The 17,242-nt window shown below is 50.6% G+C and overlaps 1 protein-coding gene across 1 annotated transcript in view; it reads left to right on the top strand.

Moving 5' to 3' along the window:
- LOC104464818 (dual specificity mitogen-activated protein kinase kinase 6) overlaps window positions 1-17,242 on the top strand; it is a gene marked incomplete at its 3' end in the record, with an annotated part of 33,670 nt that overhangs the window by 1,273 nt on the left and 15,155 nt on the right. The window lies entirely within an intron of this gene.

The following is a 17,242-nucleotide window of genomic DNA, read 5'->3' as shown; positions in this document are numbered from 1 at the left end:
TTTTTTTTTTTTTTTTTTTTTTTTTTTTTTTTAAGACATCTGTGGAGTCAGTGGCCTTCTACTCTAAGCCTTGCTGGGAGGACATAGGAAGGAGGTGCTTTCACAGCTCTTGCCACACAGTTTTCCTTTGTAAGAAAAATGTAAAGTTGTTGTATAATTTATTCCTAATTTGGGTTTGCTGCAGTCATCTTTTCCAGCCAAGCAGAGAATTGTAAAAGTTTCCAATAGAAAGAGCCAAGGAAGTTTGATAATGCAAAATTGAACCAAATGATACCCAGAGCCCGCTGCCGCTGGCAGGAGGGTCCCTGCGAGACCCCCGGAGGGGCCAGGGCTGGGCAGGGGACCAGCCGCATCCTGGGGGTCCCCAGAAAGCCTCAGGGTGGGACATCTGACCGTGGGGAGCTGGTGACAAGCAGGGACCCTGCAGCGGGGTGCCACTTAGCCCCCACACTGGCCAGCACTGGCCTTGTCCGTCCTTCTCAGTACCAGGAAAATGGGAAAATACAAGTAGCCAACCCACAAAACACGATCTCAATGAATGGCATCATTCTTGAATCCGTTTTCCATCCATCTCACGCTCTGCAAGACAAGTATCTGAGCTGGAATTCCTTACGCAGATAACTTTTCCAAGTTCAGCTGTTGGGGCTGAGGTTTTGCTCGGGAAGGGGTTTCAGCTCCGGGGTTTGTAGCAGAGGTATCGTTCTGCAGGATGAATTAAGGGAGGCATAATCCGCATTTCGGGATCAGCTTTCACGCGTTGCACAGGAGGTTCCTCGTCAGCTTTCTAAAATACTGCACAGAGCTCCGGCCAGCTGCTGGGCTGCGGAGCCCTCTCCCTGCTTTGAATCCTTTCCAAAGTGGTTCTGAGAATTTGCCAGAGATTAGAGGTTTTTTTAGTGCTGCTTGTCAGGGGGACAGCAATCGGAAGGGTTCTCCTCCGATAAGATTCATTCCCTGGAAGGAATCTCACCGAGCTGGGAGGGCAGAACCGCTCCTCGGACCCTGCCCGTGCCATGCGGAGCCGCGGAGGTGATCTGCGTTCTGCACAACCGTAGCATGGGCTGGAGGAGAGAAAATTCTCCCTGGAGTTGGGAAAACAACAGTTTCATCCTGGCCCTGGTCAGCATTGTGCTTGCAGCACCCTAACTGTGCCCCGATGGGCTCCCGAAGACTTTGCAGCCGACAAAATCCAGATGGGATCAGAAAGACGCCACTGGGTGCAACCTCCTGCATTTCCCCCCATGCTCGTGTCTACCTTCATTCCCTCTTTTAAGTTGCAGTATGGTATTTTGAGTTGGATGGAGCAATTCCATAGAAAATCAGATTTTTTCCCAAGCCCAGCAGGTCCCCGTGGTCCGGTTCTCACGTTCAGAGAAGAGTCCGCTCCGGCCAAGTGGGACTTGATGTTGATGGGAGCTCCAAAGAAGCTGAATCGTTGCCCAAATGTGGCACATTTGGCTGTCGTGACTAATAGGATATTATTCTGGAAGAGAAAGAAATGCCGAAGTCCGTATGAATTACAAGCTAAACACAGTTTGAGGCTGTAAATCCGACCTCTCGTGACAGCAGATACAGTCAGGAGTCTTCCAAATTCATCGTAATGGGGGAATTATTCGCTCGGGGAGCCCACATCAGAGGAGCAACCTGCAAAGATGCAGATGTCTCCATTGGAATAGGAAAAAGGAAGGGGGAGCAGTTCCCATTAGAGCACCAATTGATAAATGGTACACCGAAACGAGCTACATCTAAATATTGCTGTCCGTTCATCTCATTCGTAAACTTTGTTGTTTCCAATACAATTTTTTGTGCTCTAGCTGACAAGGGATACTGGGATTATGAGAACCACGTCCCACGTGATGCTGGCTGAACCTGTACCCTATGGACTTTGATCAAAGGCCCTTCACCTATGCAGAATACTACAGCTGGTGTCAAATTATCCTTTTTTTTTTTTTTTTTTTTTTCCCAGCTAGAAGTCTCAGTGGAACAGATGTAAAGCCTTTATTGTACCTTTTTTTTTTTTTTTTTTTTTTTAAAATATCCTAGGTAGGTGGCAGGTTTTTGCTAGTACAAAATTAACCCGTGAGCGGCACGAGGCTCCTGTTGGTTGTGCAACGAGCAGTTTGCTTCGTCAGCACCACCTCAGCTCCTCGCCATTACCACACTCCCATGACACCGGCGCTTGGCAGGGGCAGGCTCAGCAACAGCACGGCGAGCAAAGCTGGGGCACGGGCAGCAAGGTGCAAGCCTGGCAAAGCCTAGTCTAGCAGCAAACCCAGCCAATTCGAGTTGTTGATTTTTCTTGTATTTTTTTTTGCAGACCTTGTTGAATTACTATTTCACCCTGTTGCATGTGCTGCCTGCTCTGCTGCACCGTTTCTGTGATGGCTCAAGAAGGGTCAAACATCTCTAAAGACATTTAAAAGTTTCATGCAATGCAATGCTGGAGGAATTAACCAGCGTGAGAAAAAAGAAAATCAGCTAGTTGGGGTAGAAAGTATTAGGCTGAAATGTCTGACAGAAGCCAAATCTCTGCTCTGCACTGAGCAAGAGGGACCTGAGACGCCCCATCGAGTGCAGGGACAGGGAACACAAGCATTTAAAAGCTCAAACTATAGAAGTAATTATAGCAATAAAAGTTGCAGAGGAAAGAGGAGCGAAAAGGTGTTTTTTTCTTCCAGCTGAAAAAAAAGTTTCAATTTCTCAGTGTTGCTCCTTTGTTACTTTAGTCACCAAAAACCTGGAGCTTCCTTTGGGGTGAATTCCCGCCTATGAGCCATAGGCAAGCTGCTAACGTGAAGCAGACGATACTCAATTAAATCCACAGGAGTAATTTGGAGAGATGAGACGCTTCATTCCTCCAAGAGCAGGGGCATTAATGGAACACAATTACCCGGGAAGCCAGTGGCAGATTCGCACATTCTGTGCTCTGTGGTTGCAAATAGACAAGATGACTGAAAGTTGGGTTTTTTTCCCCAAACAACACCTGCATTTGATGTTATTTGTCCATTTTCTCGTGCTGAAAAGAGCCGTAACAACACCTATAGAAACCTCTGAGAAAAGGATTTGCAAACAGCCCGTCTGAAACAAGCTCTGAGCCCTTTTTTTAAGTTGGAAAATGAAAAATATAGCGTGGGGGCTTTGATAGCACCGAGCGGGAACACGCTTGCAGCCCTCCTCTGCCCATGCACAGTGCTGTGACCCCCGTCACGGGGCACGGCTGTGATTCCCAGCCCTTCCCATCGGGTTCTCTTGCTACCGACATTTTTGGGGGTCAGTCGGTGCATTGTAAGAGTTTGGCAGCGTGGCCGCCAGCAGCATCATTATATGGAGCGTTGAGTCAGTCTCCGGTGACCGGATAAGTTGCAGGAATGTTGTTTTAATTCTAGATGTGGCCAGAGCTATAATTAAAAAAAAAAAAAAATTCATTACCTGTAGAGTTGCTTAGCTGCCTTCCTTAGGGCCTGTCTGGGAATGGTTTCAGAGATGAGCTTTATCAGCTGAGCAGTGGTAGCTGGAAAGCAGATCGGGGATCCTGGAGCGGTGCTAGGTCAGAGATTATGCTGGGCAGAGCATGAAGGCACTTCATTGCAATTTCCATATGTACTCATTGTGCAAAAAGTTTTGGTTTTTTTTTTTTTTTTTGCTTTTGCCTTCCAAATCCACAATATTGTGCATGTTGACAAGTGTGAATGGAAGAGTGTCTTCTGCTCAACACTCCTGGCTCAGTAAAAAGCAGTTTGGACAGGGGAAGCCCGAGACTCTCGCTTGTAGGGCTTTCTTTTGTCTCAAAGCCCAAATCCAAGCTCTCCTTTCTTTTAAGCTAGAAATTCCAGACACCCAGTTGATGTTTCGGAGGGTTCATCCCACCATGAAAGTGTCTGGGGTGCTAAAGTGCTTCTGACTCATCTTTTCTTTGGAGATGCTGCAGCCAGATGCTGAACATCCTTCATGGCAGCTCCAAGAAGCCGCTTGTGCACCTTGGTCTGCTGGTGCGAGCCAAGCTTTGGCTGGACAGGGCTCTGGATTTGCATCCTGTGGTCAAATGGAGAACCCGAATTTGTGTGAGCACGGTAGAAGCAGCATCCAACCAAGGAGAGAAGTTTGGGCTAGCAGCTACTCGGGCTACTTTCCCCCTCAAAGCCACCATCAGTGGCTGTGGGTTGTTAGGCTGCTGCAGAAAGCTGAGCGCAGTAAAGCCCAGGGAGCATTGTGCAAACAGCTGGAGGGAGCAGCCTCTGCAGCTGAGATGGGTTCATATTTGTTAAGCAAAATTGCAGAGAGAGAAAGCATTCCCCCCCCCCCCCCCCACTCCCTGTTTCGAGCAGGAAAACTTCACTGAGCAGAGCTGATCCAGTTTCTTGCCGTTGCTGTTTTGTTAGCCTACTTAGCTTGCAGTTTTATAATCAAGGCTGGATTTTCCTAGCCTGCACCCGGGCAGATCAAAAGTAATTAGAAGAACCGAAGCCCAAGCAGCATCCACTCTTACTGCACTCTGATGAAATCAGTGGAAAATAAAATACAAACCCAAACCAACAGAAGTTGCAAATGAGATGCTAAAGATAAGGCAGCAATAGAAAATAAGCACAGGAGTCAACCCTTCACTGTGTCTGCAGTCAGAGGCCTTTAGTGAAGGCTGAATCAGCACAGACTTGGTAGCTGCTTTTGAAGGAGAACCTTTTTCTAAACAAAAATATGTAATTGCGCTCAATGAAACAACGCTTATCGGTGCCAAATGGCCTCAGAGCATCATCTGGCTGTTCTGCTGTGGAAGTCCCAGGCAGCGTGCTTTTCTGCTTTATTTTCATCCTGCAGGAAGGTCTGATCCCGAAGTTCCTCGCTCGTGCGTTTGCAGCAGGGCTTATCTGACACTCGAGCAACAAGTTATAATATAAAAATTACAGCTTCACTCCGCGTTATCGTTCCTCTTATGAATGTTTATGGCTTCTCCAGTAGTTCAAGGTCAGAGACAGCAAATGACTCAAAGAAGTCTTTTGTTGTTCTGACAGCTCTAAAGTGATGGAAGTCCCCCTCTGGCAAAGCCAAACCTTGTCAGAGCACCAGCATTGGAAAGAGAGGGAGATAGGCAACTTGAAAGAGACACCCAGCATTGATGATCGGGTTTCTTTCCCTGGACTCGCTCCATTATATCTGCTCACATCAACCACCGCCATCTCCCATCCCCAGGAGCCCCAGTGAGATCCCACTAGCCTTGCGTGCTCACACAAGTACCTGCACGCAGGAGGTGAAGCGTTCGCTTAAAAAACCCGGGCACACGAGCTGAGACGGTCCTTTTGGCAGCAGCTCTGCGCAGAGGGGTTGTGCAGCGCCTTGCACTGCCCTTGGCTCCGGCTGCTTGCTCCTGGGGCACTTGCCAGCGCTGGCAACTGGCGCCCGTGGAGAGGCACGCTTTCCAGCTTTGATTTCAGCACAGCCCTTTCTTCCTGGGGCTGCTTTAATTGCCTACAATTAGGGTCTCCAATGCAGCAGAAGTATGAAAGAAATAAAACCGAGTCTGGCTTTGTAAGGACTGGAACAGATTTCATCTTTCCAACAGCTGATGCTGTGGCTGTTTCAAAAGGAGCTGTCAGCCCTGTGACTGCCCAGGGATTAAAGCACAGATATGTGGCATTTATTGTCATTTTATTCAAGGAGTGAAACACCTGTAGGAGCTGAGAACAGCTGTTCCCCTTCTTCCAGTTAAATGCGTCATGAAGAAAAATACAGGGACTTTACATGCTATCGTCAAAATGCCAAAACCCCTTTGGGCAAAGCTACATCTTAAATAGATTTAAGCACCAGGCCTCGGCACTTAGAAAAAAATGAGCCACAGCACAGGGCTTTGGGCAGCCCTGGTGGGTCCCTGAGGGTGCATGAGACAGCCAGGCTCTGGCCAGCTGGGGCTCTGTGCTGGTAATGATGTGCAGACAGATCTGAGCTTGATTTCCAAACCCCACACAGGTTTTGGAGCTAGCAGCACAACAGGGAAGATGCAACAGTTTTCATCCTAAGCTTTGACCACCACTGAAGCTTTGGACGTGGAGATGCAGACTTCAAGCTCTTGGAGGGTTGCTTCTCTGGACTGAAGGATGCTGATGGTTCATGCAGACGCTCACTCCCGAGCAGCCCTCAGTACTTAACCGTGCTAATTAAGTGTTTGCACAAACCACAAGGTTGACCTTCACTGCATGCCCACAGATCTTTCTCTCATTTAACAAGCATGGGGCTGACAGGGTAGCCTATTAAAGGAGAAGAAAGGCAATGCTCTAGATACTGTTGTTTTTCAGCCTCTTCCAAAGTGTTTTCTGCTTTTTAACTCCCAAGAGATGGAAACCATAATCCCCTGATAACCTACCAGGAGAAACCAGGCTGGAGACAAGGAGTGCTTGGCTCAAATCAAGCACAAAGTGTGATAAAAGAGTGAACATACTTAAAACTGAAGTTTACACAGGTATCTATGCAATAAGCAACGACAACCATTATCCATACAGGTACTTCTGTAACCAGAGAGCCATTCTGTGTGGCATAGAGCTCTCCTTTGGGAGATACCTCTAGAAAAAAATAAAGGCGATTAACATAGACTCTGACTTCTTTACCTTTCCCAAGGACACCAGTAATTTGCTCATTGCTAATAAAACCTGGAACATCTCTACAGAGATCTTGAATTCCTGCCAAAGAATCAGTTTTACAAATTAACTAAAAGACCAGATCAGTGGGGTGCACGAAAGGACGTCGCAGAACAGCCCCCCGACAGCAGCATCTGCACTGGAGGGAGAGCCCGGAACAGTCCCTGGCAGCTGGGGAGGGTGACACAGAGCCTGCATTCAAAGATGATTAGTAGTAAGTTGCTTTCTGGAGACAAGAAAGGCTGACTTCTCAGCAGACACCTCTTTGGCAGAGAGAAGGAGCTCTGGGGTCTTTGTGGGGTGACAGGATGGGGACGTGCCCTTGCCAAGCCAGGCAGCACAGCCAGCTTCCCCGGAGCACGACTTCAGTTTCATTCATGTCATTAGGCAGCTTCCTTTATAGCTAAGCATGTGATGATTTTTTTTCTTTTTTTTTTTTTCTTCCCCTCAAAAACATTTGGTACTTCCCCCGCAAAAAATCAGAAGCTTTCTGTCTGATAAGAGGCTGGAACAGCTTCCTGCCATAGGAGCGCATTCCTCCCCTCGCTCTTCCTGCGCCGACCTCAGAACAATGCCAACGCTTCCAGCAGCACCAAGCATTTACTTTGCCTCGCAGCACACTCATTGAGGGCCCATCCTGTGCTGTGTGAGCATCTCCCTGGCCAGCACCTCCTGCAGAAGGGGGGGGTCCTTTGCCCAGCATCTTGCTTTAAAAAGGCATTGCCGCAGCTGAGACGCACGGAGCAATCTGGGAGATTGAATCAGAGCCGATGCGGAGCAGCTGTAGCCAAGCAGGGCCCTCATTTAGATGAGTAGGGTCTGAAGGATTTTTTTTTCCCCCTTAGAAGAGAAGCTAAATAGGATTTTTGTCATGCTCCGATCTTGAGACGGCTTGTGCATGTGCTAAACTTGGAGCATACGAGTCCATTTGCAGGAGTCAGTGGGACTGAATGTGCTTGGGGCTGAGCACACACAGAAGAATTTACAAGGCTGGGAATGTATTTTGTCCTGGTTGCTAAGTAGGATGGACATTATGGATCTGCCTTGATGATTTATACTGCCCTGCTTTCTCTTGGTTTCTTTTTTTTTTTCTCATTTCTGCTTATCTGTTCCTGCAATTTAGAGAGCGGTATCGTACCTGCGAGCGTGCGTGTGTATGGCTGGAACTGCAGTCCTGAACCTCGCACAGGGAGTTCTGTAGAGGCTTTGATAGAAGGGCTCATAAAGGGAGTTCTGTATTTACAGCTCCTGATTTAGAAGGCTGGGTGGAGAGATGTAACCTGGCGGGGTTTGATCCACGTGGACATATGCGGATAGAAAAAAATCTGCCCAGTTGCGCCAAGGGCACTTTATTGGGGAAAAAAAAGGACGAGACTTGCTGTCTTCTGTCACAGTACTGTGCCATCGTTTATTTCTTCAACATGTTTTCCAAATTGAGAAAAAATCACATGATAAAACCTGGAGAAGGGCATTTGTTCTTTGCATACTGCTTGCTTTAGTTAGTTATGTGACATACAAGCAAGTGTATGCTCTTAGCAGGCGTCTGGGAGGAGAGCTGGAAGTTCGTGCTCTCTGACTTCTGCCTAAAATCTGTTTGAACTTGAAAGAGTTTCCCTGGAAGCCCTGAGAGCTGTGCAGCATCCCTCATGTGCACGGCTTGGAGCTTCCTGAGGCTTTTTGCATGTGCACAGATACATTGCTGGAGTGGTTGCAGGTTCTGGGGTTGGGGCAGTGCCCAAGGTGGCAGGGCTGGAGGGCTGGGTGGGCGCCGGGGCTCGGGGGGGACGTGGGTTTGGCTTTGCTGGGGTTGTCCTTGGCTGGGGACAGGGTTCCTGTGTGTTTTTAAAGTAGGACCTACATGATTGCTGGGAGGCATTGCCAGCAGAGGGAGCATGGTTGGTTCTTCCCATCTGCGCTGTCCACAACTGCCAAATAGCATCCTTAATAATTTTGGTAAAAAAAAAAAAAAAAGCTCTTAAGTCAAGAAAATAATCACAAGGAGAGCTGTCCAATGGGGTAGCAGAAAGGCAAGTTGGTCAAGGTCTTGACCATGTTGGAAACTTAATCACAATATTTGGCGGAGCTTTACCAAAATTCCCCATGACAAAATGTTCACCAGGGAAGCAGATCCTCTCCTCCCATGTGCTGTGAGTGCCACGGTGTTGTGCTAACGCAGGAAAACCTCTGATGAGATTTCTAATGAACTCATCTGTTGAGCCCGAGCTGCGAGTGGAGGATGGAGCGTGAGCAGCATATCGCTGGGAAGAAAATTAGGCGTTGATTTGAAATTCTTCCGAGTGGTATTTGTACTGCAGAAGAGGAAAGTGGTCCTAACATTATCTTCTATTCAACACTTTGAATTGAAACAAACAGTCGCCAGCTGCCATGCAGAGCAGCCCAACTTGGGGTCTGAAGAGAAGTATGAGAGTCTCGAGGTGTCTTGTACGACTCTGGCACTATTTATTAAATCTGGTCGACCCAGAGGTGCTGTTTCCCTGGGGAGCACAGCGGATGATGAACGTAGCCCTCCTGGTCACCAGAGACCTCCTGCAGAGGGTGAGGATGCTCGCAGAAGAAATGGCTTGTGGCGCATTCCTCTGTTTCCCTGGATATTCCCCTTCGGCTGTAAAAGTTATTGATACTCTATAACTCACAGGATGACAAAATCAATAGGCGGTTTTCTCTCTATGGAACGTAAATGGCCCATTTTCTCCTAAGGTGTCTTTCCTCATGAGCAGAAAATTATAAACCCGAGTTTTATATGCGGCGCATCAGCCGCAGAAGATGGCTGATAGCGGTGTGCTTTAAATGGCCAACATTTACAATATGCTGAGCAAATTAAATACGTGCTTGGTAAAATGAGAACCCTGCGGCTGCTTGGAGCAGCCGGTAACAGAAATACAGTGATACCTCAGATTGTGAGTTGCTGATTAGATTTTATTCTGTCCTGCTGCGAGGGTGATGACACCGAGACAGGGATTCCTGTATCCCACGGACAAGGTGCCATCCTGCCCAGCGAGCAGAGGAACCTGCAGAGAAGTGGGGCTGCATGAACCCAGCGGTTACAAGCTGAAGGACAAATAGCTGGGCGTGCTTTCCTGGGGACAGTGACACCTCAAAGGGCCACTTTGCTGAGCTCCCCACGGGAGCCCTTCCTGCCCCAGCACACCCTCCTGGTTTAGCAAAGCCTGGCTTTTCCCTGGCTCATTGCGGCTGAACCAGTCTCGGCGCTTGCCTGTGGAGCATTCCTGGAGGATGCTATGGGGCAGCATCTCGGGAGGGTGATGATGAGGAGATACCGCAGCTTGCAGAGGGGTTCTGCCGGTGCTCGGGTTGTCCCTTTTGGTGGGTACGGCTGAAAAATGGGCTGGAGCCTGCAGCCGGGTCCCCAGGGGACAGACACTTGCTGCAGCTGTTGCAAAGGCAAAGACAACAGCCTGGCAGAGCCTTTAGGTCCGTGTTCCTGCTCAGCCTGGCGCTTAATACATGCTCACGGTAAGCACGTGCTTAAATGTAAGCACCATCAAGACATAAGAACCTTCATGGCTGGAGCCGCGAGGCTGAATCAGGCTTTTGAGTCGGCAGCACGGCAGGAATCAGTGAGCGGGTGGAAATGTCACCTTCATTTTCCAAAGCAATTTGCATTTCCCTGGGCTGGCAGCACATCTGACAGCTCCAAGAGGCCCTGGCTCGGAAAGCGCGGTGCCGGCACTGCCGGGGTGGCTGTCCCTCGCCCGCTGTGCCGGTGCACGGGATTGTCACCCCTTGGGGTCCGGGCGCCGGGGCAGATGCAGGAGCTGAGCTGTTTTTTTCAGGGGGAATGAAGCTCTGCTGCAGGGCCCCCCATCACTGATGCTTCTTTAAAAACACCTTGCAGGACCCGCTGGGAGAAAATCCCAGCCGCACCAAGTGCATTCAAAAAACCTGAAAACCAAAATTAAAACAGGAGGTAGACCTTGAGCAGAGTCTGATGGGGAGGGCATCCTTATTGCTCCCCTGCAGCCAGTCCTGAGAACGTCAGATTATGAGGCTCTGCAGAGCAATGGGGAGAGGCAGTGGATGCTCCTTTACTGTGCTGAGTTTTCCAGTGGGTTTCCAGTTGGGAAGTGTTTGTAGCTGGGCTGGGGCTGGTGGATTTAAGGCAAATCCTGCGCCCACTGTGGCTGAGGCAGACAGGGCACCTGCTTTTGTGCTGAATATAGGAGACTTGCTGCTGCCTGTGAAATATTCCTATGGGATGCTGGTCAGAGCCTTGTAGCTGCATGTGGTCACTCCCTGTGGTGTTTTGAGGTGAAATCTTGGTGGATGAGGAAAAGTAAAAAAAAAAAACAAGTGGAGTACTGGGAGTGATGCTCAGCTCATGGGTGAACCCGCAGCATCCCTTGGGAGGCTTTTTAGGGTGCTGCAAGTGGGGAGCAGAGCCCACCCTGACCTCTGTGCAAGGGGCAGAGCCAGTGCGGGGAGCACGGAGCTGGGCTGAAAGGTTTGGGTAGGTCTCGGATGCCGTGGTGCATGAAGGTTTGGAAAGCACTTCACCCTCCTGCCTGCAGCTCGGTGCTTCTGCTGCCTGCGGCGCATCCGTCCTCCTTCCCCTGCATCCATCCTCCTGGCTGTGCATCCGTCCTGCCTGTGCATCCGTCCTTCTGCCCGTGCATCCGTCCTCCTGCCCGTGCATCCGTCCTCCTGCCTGTGCATCCATCCTCCTGCCCGTGTATCCCTCCTATGCCCGGGCAGCAGCCCACCTCCCCCCCCTGCCTGCAGCCGGGTGCTTCTGCTGCCTGCGGCGCATCCGTCCTCCTTCCCCTGCATCCATCCTCCTGGCTGTGCATCCGTCCTGCCTGTGCATCCGTCCTTCTGCCCGTGCATCCGTCCTCCTGCCCGTGCATCCGTCCTCCTGCCCATGCATCCATCCTCCTGCCCTTGCATCCATCCTCCTGGCCGTGCATCTGTCCTCCTGGCCGTGCATCTGTCCTCCTGGCCGTGCATCCGTCCTCCTGCCCGTGCATCTGTCCTCCTGCCTGTGCATCCATCCTCCTGCCTGCGTGTCCCCCCCATGCCCGGGCAGCAGCCCACCTCCTCCGGCGCCGCTGGCAGGTGCTCTTTGGCAGGGAGAAAATAGAACCGAAGGTAGCGGCAATGAAAGCAGCCGCGTCCTCCAAATCCTCCTGCACAGAAGCCCTTTTGTTCCCTGGGTGAATTCCGAGAGCTTTTCTCCAGTTTTGATTCCAGCAAACTCCCACTGCAAGCAGACAGCTGAGGGGTTTAAAACAAAGCAGCGACTAAACCCAAAGTCCCCCATAAAAAATCCCCACGAGGGCTGGAGGCTCTTGACAAACAGCTTCCCCCGGCTTGCAATTCCATGTGGATTTCCCAATTTGAGATAAGCAGCAAAGAAAACAGGCTCTGGGATGGGGAGGCAGTGAAGCCAGTGGACCTTGGCAGAGGGAAAATATGGGCTTGATTTCTGGTGCTGTAGGCAGTGCCTGCCCCTGCTGCTCACCTCCCTGGAGCTCCACTGCTGGGATTTCTCATGATAACAGGGGCAAGGGGAGAGGCCACGAGGGTCCCACCAGCCTGTGGTGCTCTGTGGGGTGTCTGCCACCATCGCATCTTTCTCAGAGCATCAGGAGGATGCAGCTGCACAAATGCTGGAGATGCAGGAGCCCTGCGAGGGATGCAACCCTCAAGGGATGTAACCCACTCCCTCGACCGTCAGGAGCAGAAAACAGAGTCCTCTGGGGCGTTGCTTGGTGCCCCATAAGATTTCCCTGAGCCGTTAGCTGCCTTTGGCTCTCACAGCCAATTTGCAGGATTTGAGGGTGTTTGAGATGGAGGAGAGGAGTGGAAGTGGTGTGTGATGAGGAAGGCTCGGGCGCACCCATGAAATTAAGTTGATGGGTGGAAAAACTGTTAGGCAAAGCAAGGTGAGGAGAAGGACGAGGCTTTGGTCCCTGTAGGATTTCCATCAGACTGTTGGAGATGGGGGTGTGCATAGGCAAACTGCTGAATTTTGCATTTTGTGTTTTTTATGCATGCGCCTCCACGACCGTCTCTGGAGGATCCAGCATGTCTGAAGCATCAGTGCACAGCCCTGATGTCTCAGGGTGTCTCCTTGCAGCTAGAAGGTGTCACACGTCTCACAAGCCTGGTAGGAATCGGTGCTGCTCTCCCATCCTCAGCTTCAGCCACCTCCGTGGGTTCAGGCTGATACCCTCAGGCTCCAAGGGGAACGGGACGGTGGCGTGAGCCCGTGCTGCCCTGTGCTCCCTGTGCAGTCTGGGCAGCATCCTTTGGCAGCGTCCTCATCCGGGGAAGTCCTTTACTTTGGTGGATGTGAGTCAGAGCCCGAAGCACCAGAGGTGTTTTAATTCATTATTGCAGCACACCTGTGTGCTGAGCAGAGAGGGACACGCACACAAACAAAGCTGGTACAACTTGCCCGTGGCCATGGATGGGGTTGTTAGAGCTGAAAATAAAACGTGCAACATCCCAGTGCCTGGTCCTTCCCACCCACCACCTCCTCCCCTCTTTATCCGATGGGTCACGAGGCGGCGCCTGTCCCTGACAGAGCATCTCGCAGCTGGGGTGGATCATACATTGACACTTTGCACCCGCCCGGGAGATCCCAGCAGCCAGGAGGAAGGTGCTGGTCCCCGGAGAGCTGTGCAGAGGCAGGGCTGGTGCTGGGGGTCAGCTGGGGACAGCCGAGCGCGTCGGGGTGGAATTGCCTGGCAGCAGATGTGCCTTTCCTGCGAGGTGATGGTGCCACTGTTTGCACAGAGGAGCCGTGTCCTTTCCCCTGGGCAGTCGGGGTTGGAGCAGCTGGATGCACACGCCAGATGAGTTCAGCCAAAGTGTTGTAACTGGGGTTTTAATATTAAAAAGTCTCTTGTGCCCTGTGCTGAAAGCTGTAGGCAGGCAAAACTCTCCTATCTCACACTTACATTAGCACCTAAAATAGGATGAATTCAGGGATGTTTTGAAGCACATCTGTTTTCTAAAGAAAAGCTGGCTAGTCTAGGGGCTGCCTTGGTGGTGCAGGGTGTCAGGGGGGACTCCGTCTTGCCTTGTCACGTCTGCAGATACCAACGTGGTCCTGGCACCAGCTCAACAGGAGCACATGGGTGGCCCCGCGCTCTTCCCTCGCTGAGATTGGGAGGGATGCTGCATCTGGGCTGGGAAGGGACATGATCTGGAAAAGCTGTTTGTTGTCACCTCCCTGTTTTCTCTGAACAATTGGCATCAGAAGGGAGTAGGTGGCTGCTCTGTTGATAAATGGGCGCTGAAGGCTGTGGTTGCTCTCGTGTTGGTATTCCTACAAGGGTGCAGGGAACACCCAGGGGTAGAGCCAAGGTGGGAGGGAAGTCCGGGGTCCTGGCAGTGTTGGAGCCCATGAAACACCCCAGCAAGGTGCCAGCAACTTCTGCAGGATGGGAAAGATGATCCTAAACCATCATACCCTCTCCCATGGAGCCGTGATGGCCACTTTTCGTCTCAAAACTGGCATTAGGCATTGGTGTCCCTAAAACCTGCTGAAAGGTGGTTAGCCCAGTGCTCCCTGCAAGCTCCCACGGACTGGAGCTGCAGAGGGGCTCGGTTTTGTTTGGTGGGGGGTTACAGGAGGGTACAGAATAGACCATAAGCTGTGTCACCTCCCTGCCCCCGTCCCAGCGTCCCTGCAGCCTTGTGTTCAGTGCGTGTCTTCGCACAGGATCTCAGGTCTAATCTCTATTGAAATGTCTCTTCCGCTTCGCGCTCAGAAGGTCTGAACTCTTCTGAAATGTAGAGATGCGCTCTTATCAGAGTGACAAACAGACTCTCGTAACCAAAATGTGCAGATAGATAAGAAGACATTGCGTCCCTCTGGTTGCTATATTGACACGAATAAACACAGCAGCCTGCAGCCCTTTGGCGGGATGTGTTAAGAGGAAAATGGTCAGAGCAAGAGAGATTAGCCTGCATCAGGAAATTACCTTCCAAATCGAATTACCGAAATACAGAGCTTGTTGAAAGGCAGGCAAATAGGTTCTGATATTTGCACAGTTTGGTGACATTTCTGTATGTTTCTGCACTGCGGGATCCAGAGATTAGTCTGCTGGAGTCCTTCTTGCAAAGCTTTCTGTGCCGCCTTCTCCCAGCGTTTTGTTCTTGTGCTGTGCGGAGCTCCGCCGCCCAACCGTCTCCTGCTGGAGGCAGGCGCGAAGGACTGACCTTGTGATTTTACCTTGCGGGAAAGCTGAAGATCTTTGTCTCCGTTGTGTTTACGCCTTGACAGAGCTGACCGACGTCAGCCGTGAGTTGAAAATGCAGTTTGCTCTTGTAGCAGAGATGCAAATAACCCCGGTGTGATCTGAGCAGGCGTTGCACAACCTCTGCCACACGGTTCCTTCGGTGCATCTCTGTCGCTCTGTGCAGAAGCCCAGCTAGTATGGTTGGGGCCCTCTCGTGCACTGGCTTTATTACAGGTTGCAGAATTAAAATGGAAGATGAATGGAGCATCATCTGCTCAGGCTGTATGCCAGCAGTTCAGGGTTTCCGACTCTACAGGTTCCCAGATGTTGGTTTTGGGGATGGTGATGCAAGGTTTTTCTGTCTCCCTATTTTCATTGCTTAGAATTTGAGAAGAGAAAGCATCCACTTCTGGGCTGTGGCTCTGAGCTCATCTGCTCTTTGCCAAAGCAAATTTGGTTGCAGGTGGGGCAATGTGTTGGCTGTGTTTAGGTCTCTGGGAGGTGTCTTCAGGAGCAGGTTCCCCCTGCTCAGTGTAATGTGTCTGAGCCATCAGTCAGAGCCAGAGGGAAGGAGCAGGAGGAGTGACTCAAACACTCCACTCAGCCTGCTGGCATTTCCAGGTTTGGTAGGAAATGAGATTTACTTATTTATTTATTTTTGGGAAAAAAGCACCCAAGAGGAAGAATGGACTTGAGAAGAAATTAGGGCTGTCCTGTGGTAACCCATCACATTGGCGCAATGTTTCAGGCGTATCCTGATTCCAGTACGCGTTGGCAAAATCCATCACAGTCATAAAAGCGCTCTTGGCTTTCCTGCTTCCTGTCCCAAAATTTGGTTCCTGGGGGAAAAATAAATAATTAAATAAATAAATAATGCTTCAATTCCTGAGACATAAAGGCATGAGTTGCAGCGTGGGCACAGGGCATAGTGGTGGGGCTGGAAGCAGAGATCCAGGCATCCTCTCACCTGGATGTGCCAACGGCCACCAAATGAGGTGACAGCTCTGCGGCACCAAAACGAGAGGAAGAAAGCCCGGAGCTGGGAGATGTCTCAGCCCCGTGACCGCGGCAGGCTCGGCTCCCTTCTCCTGCGCAGCCCTGAAATGAGTTGTTAAGGAAACAGATTCAAGTTTGCCGTTTCCAAGGAGTTATTGCAAACAACCACGAGGGAGGACACAGATAAAGGACGTGCAGGAAACAGCCCTGTCCTGCACGGAGGACGTACCGTGATCCTCATTGGAGCATCTCTGTTTGCCTCTAGCAGACCCAGTTGCTCACGGCAGTGATGGAAGAGCAGCCGGTGGCACTTGGCCACTCTTTAATTATTGTCAGGGCTGAGGAGAGAGCAGCTGAACTGTATTCCAGGGAGGCAAATAAAGTGCGATATCCACTTCTTCTCTTCCCTCGGCCTTTGGTTGAAACGTCAACAGGTTTTAAGAATCTCTTGTACATTAGGTTATTTTTCTGTGGCTTAATGAGGGGTTGGAAAACAGATTTTCAGGCCCACTTCCACTTCCTTGGTGCTTACATGAACTCCTAGCTTTTGGTTTTCTCCAGAAACTAGGGCTTGGCTAAAGCTCTGCATTGACGAACTGGATGTTGGGCACAGCTCAGCTGCTCACGCACCCTGCCCCTGGCACCCATAGCATGGTTTTATGCAGCTTTACCAAAGGGTTTTCAAGACACACAACGCAACTGTGAAGGCAGATGTGGTGAAAGAACTTCCCTTGTGTGTCCTCACTGCAGCCACCAAACCACTGTCGCCAACACCAGCCTCCCCATCACCTGCACATCTGTCCCAAAGACATTTAAATCAAGAAGGCACGGTCTGATCCTGTGTTTTGGCTGCCTGTATGGCAAAATTCAAAGGCTTTCACAGACGAAAGCCCATGGGAGGAAGGCAGGGGTGATGCAGGAGGCTCTGTGGTCACGGTTGTGGAGATGCCATCACAACCCACGTGAAGGCGAGTGGGGCTGCCTCTGGGAAGTGACCGCCAGGAAGATACATTTGTACTATTAAAACCGCCAGAAGTGGCTAGTTCATGAATTTACACCCATTTGTGTTTGTTCCTTTTGACTGAGGACTTGATTTCTGTTTCAGCTGGAAGAGGGCCAGCTTGTAAAAACGAGTCCGGGTACAGCCCGGCTTCTCCCTCCGACCCACTTGTTTCAAATACACTTTGTTATCTACGTGTGTGTTAATTTTTAAGCGCAGTGATTTGGCAGAGAATCGAGGCGTCTTTGCTCAGTCTAGCCGCGGTGAGTGTTTGACTGTGGGGACACCAGGAATGCACCCCGCCTTCCCGCTCCTCTACCCTTGGCTGGGGTGTCCCCACTTGTGGGATTCCTTGGTGGAGAGAGCTGATCAGAATTAAAGGCTTTTCACCT

This window comes from Pterocles gutturalis, unplaced genomic scaffold (assembly GCF_000699245.1).
Source record: "Pterocles gutturalis isolate BGI_N339 unplaced genomic scaffold, ASM69924v1 scaffold4733, whole genome shotgun sequence".
NCBI classification, from domain to species: Eukaryota; Metazoa; Chordata; class Aves; order Pterocliformes; family Pteroclidae; genus Pterocles; species Pterocles gutturalis.
The sequence above is the reverse complement of the archived record's forward strand: the minus strand, read 5'-3'. Positions and strand labels throughout refer to the sequence as shown.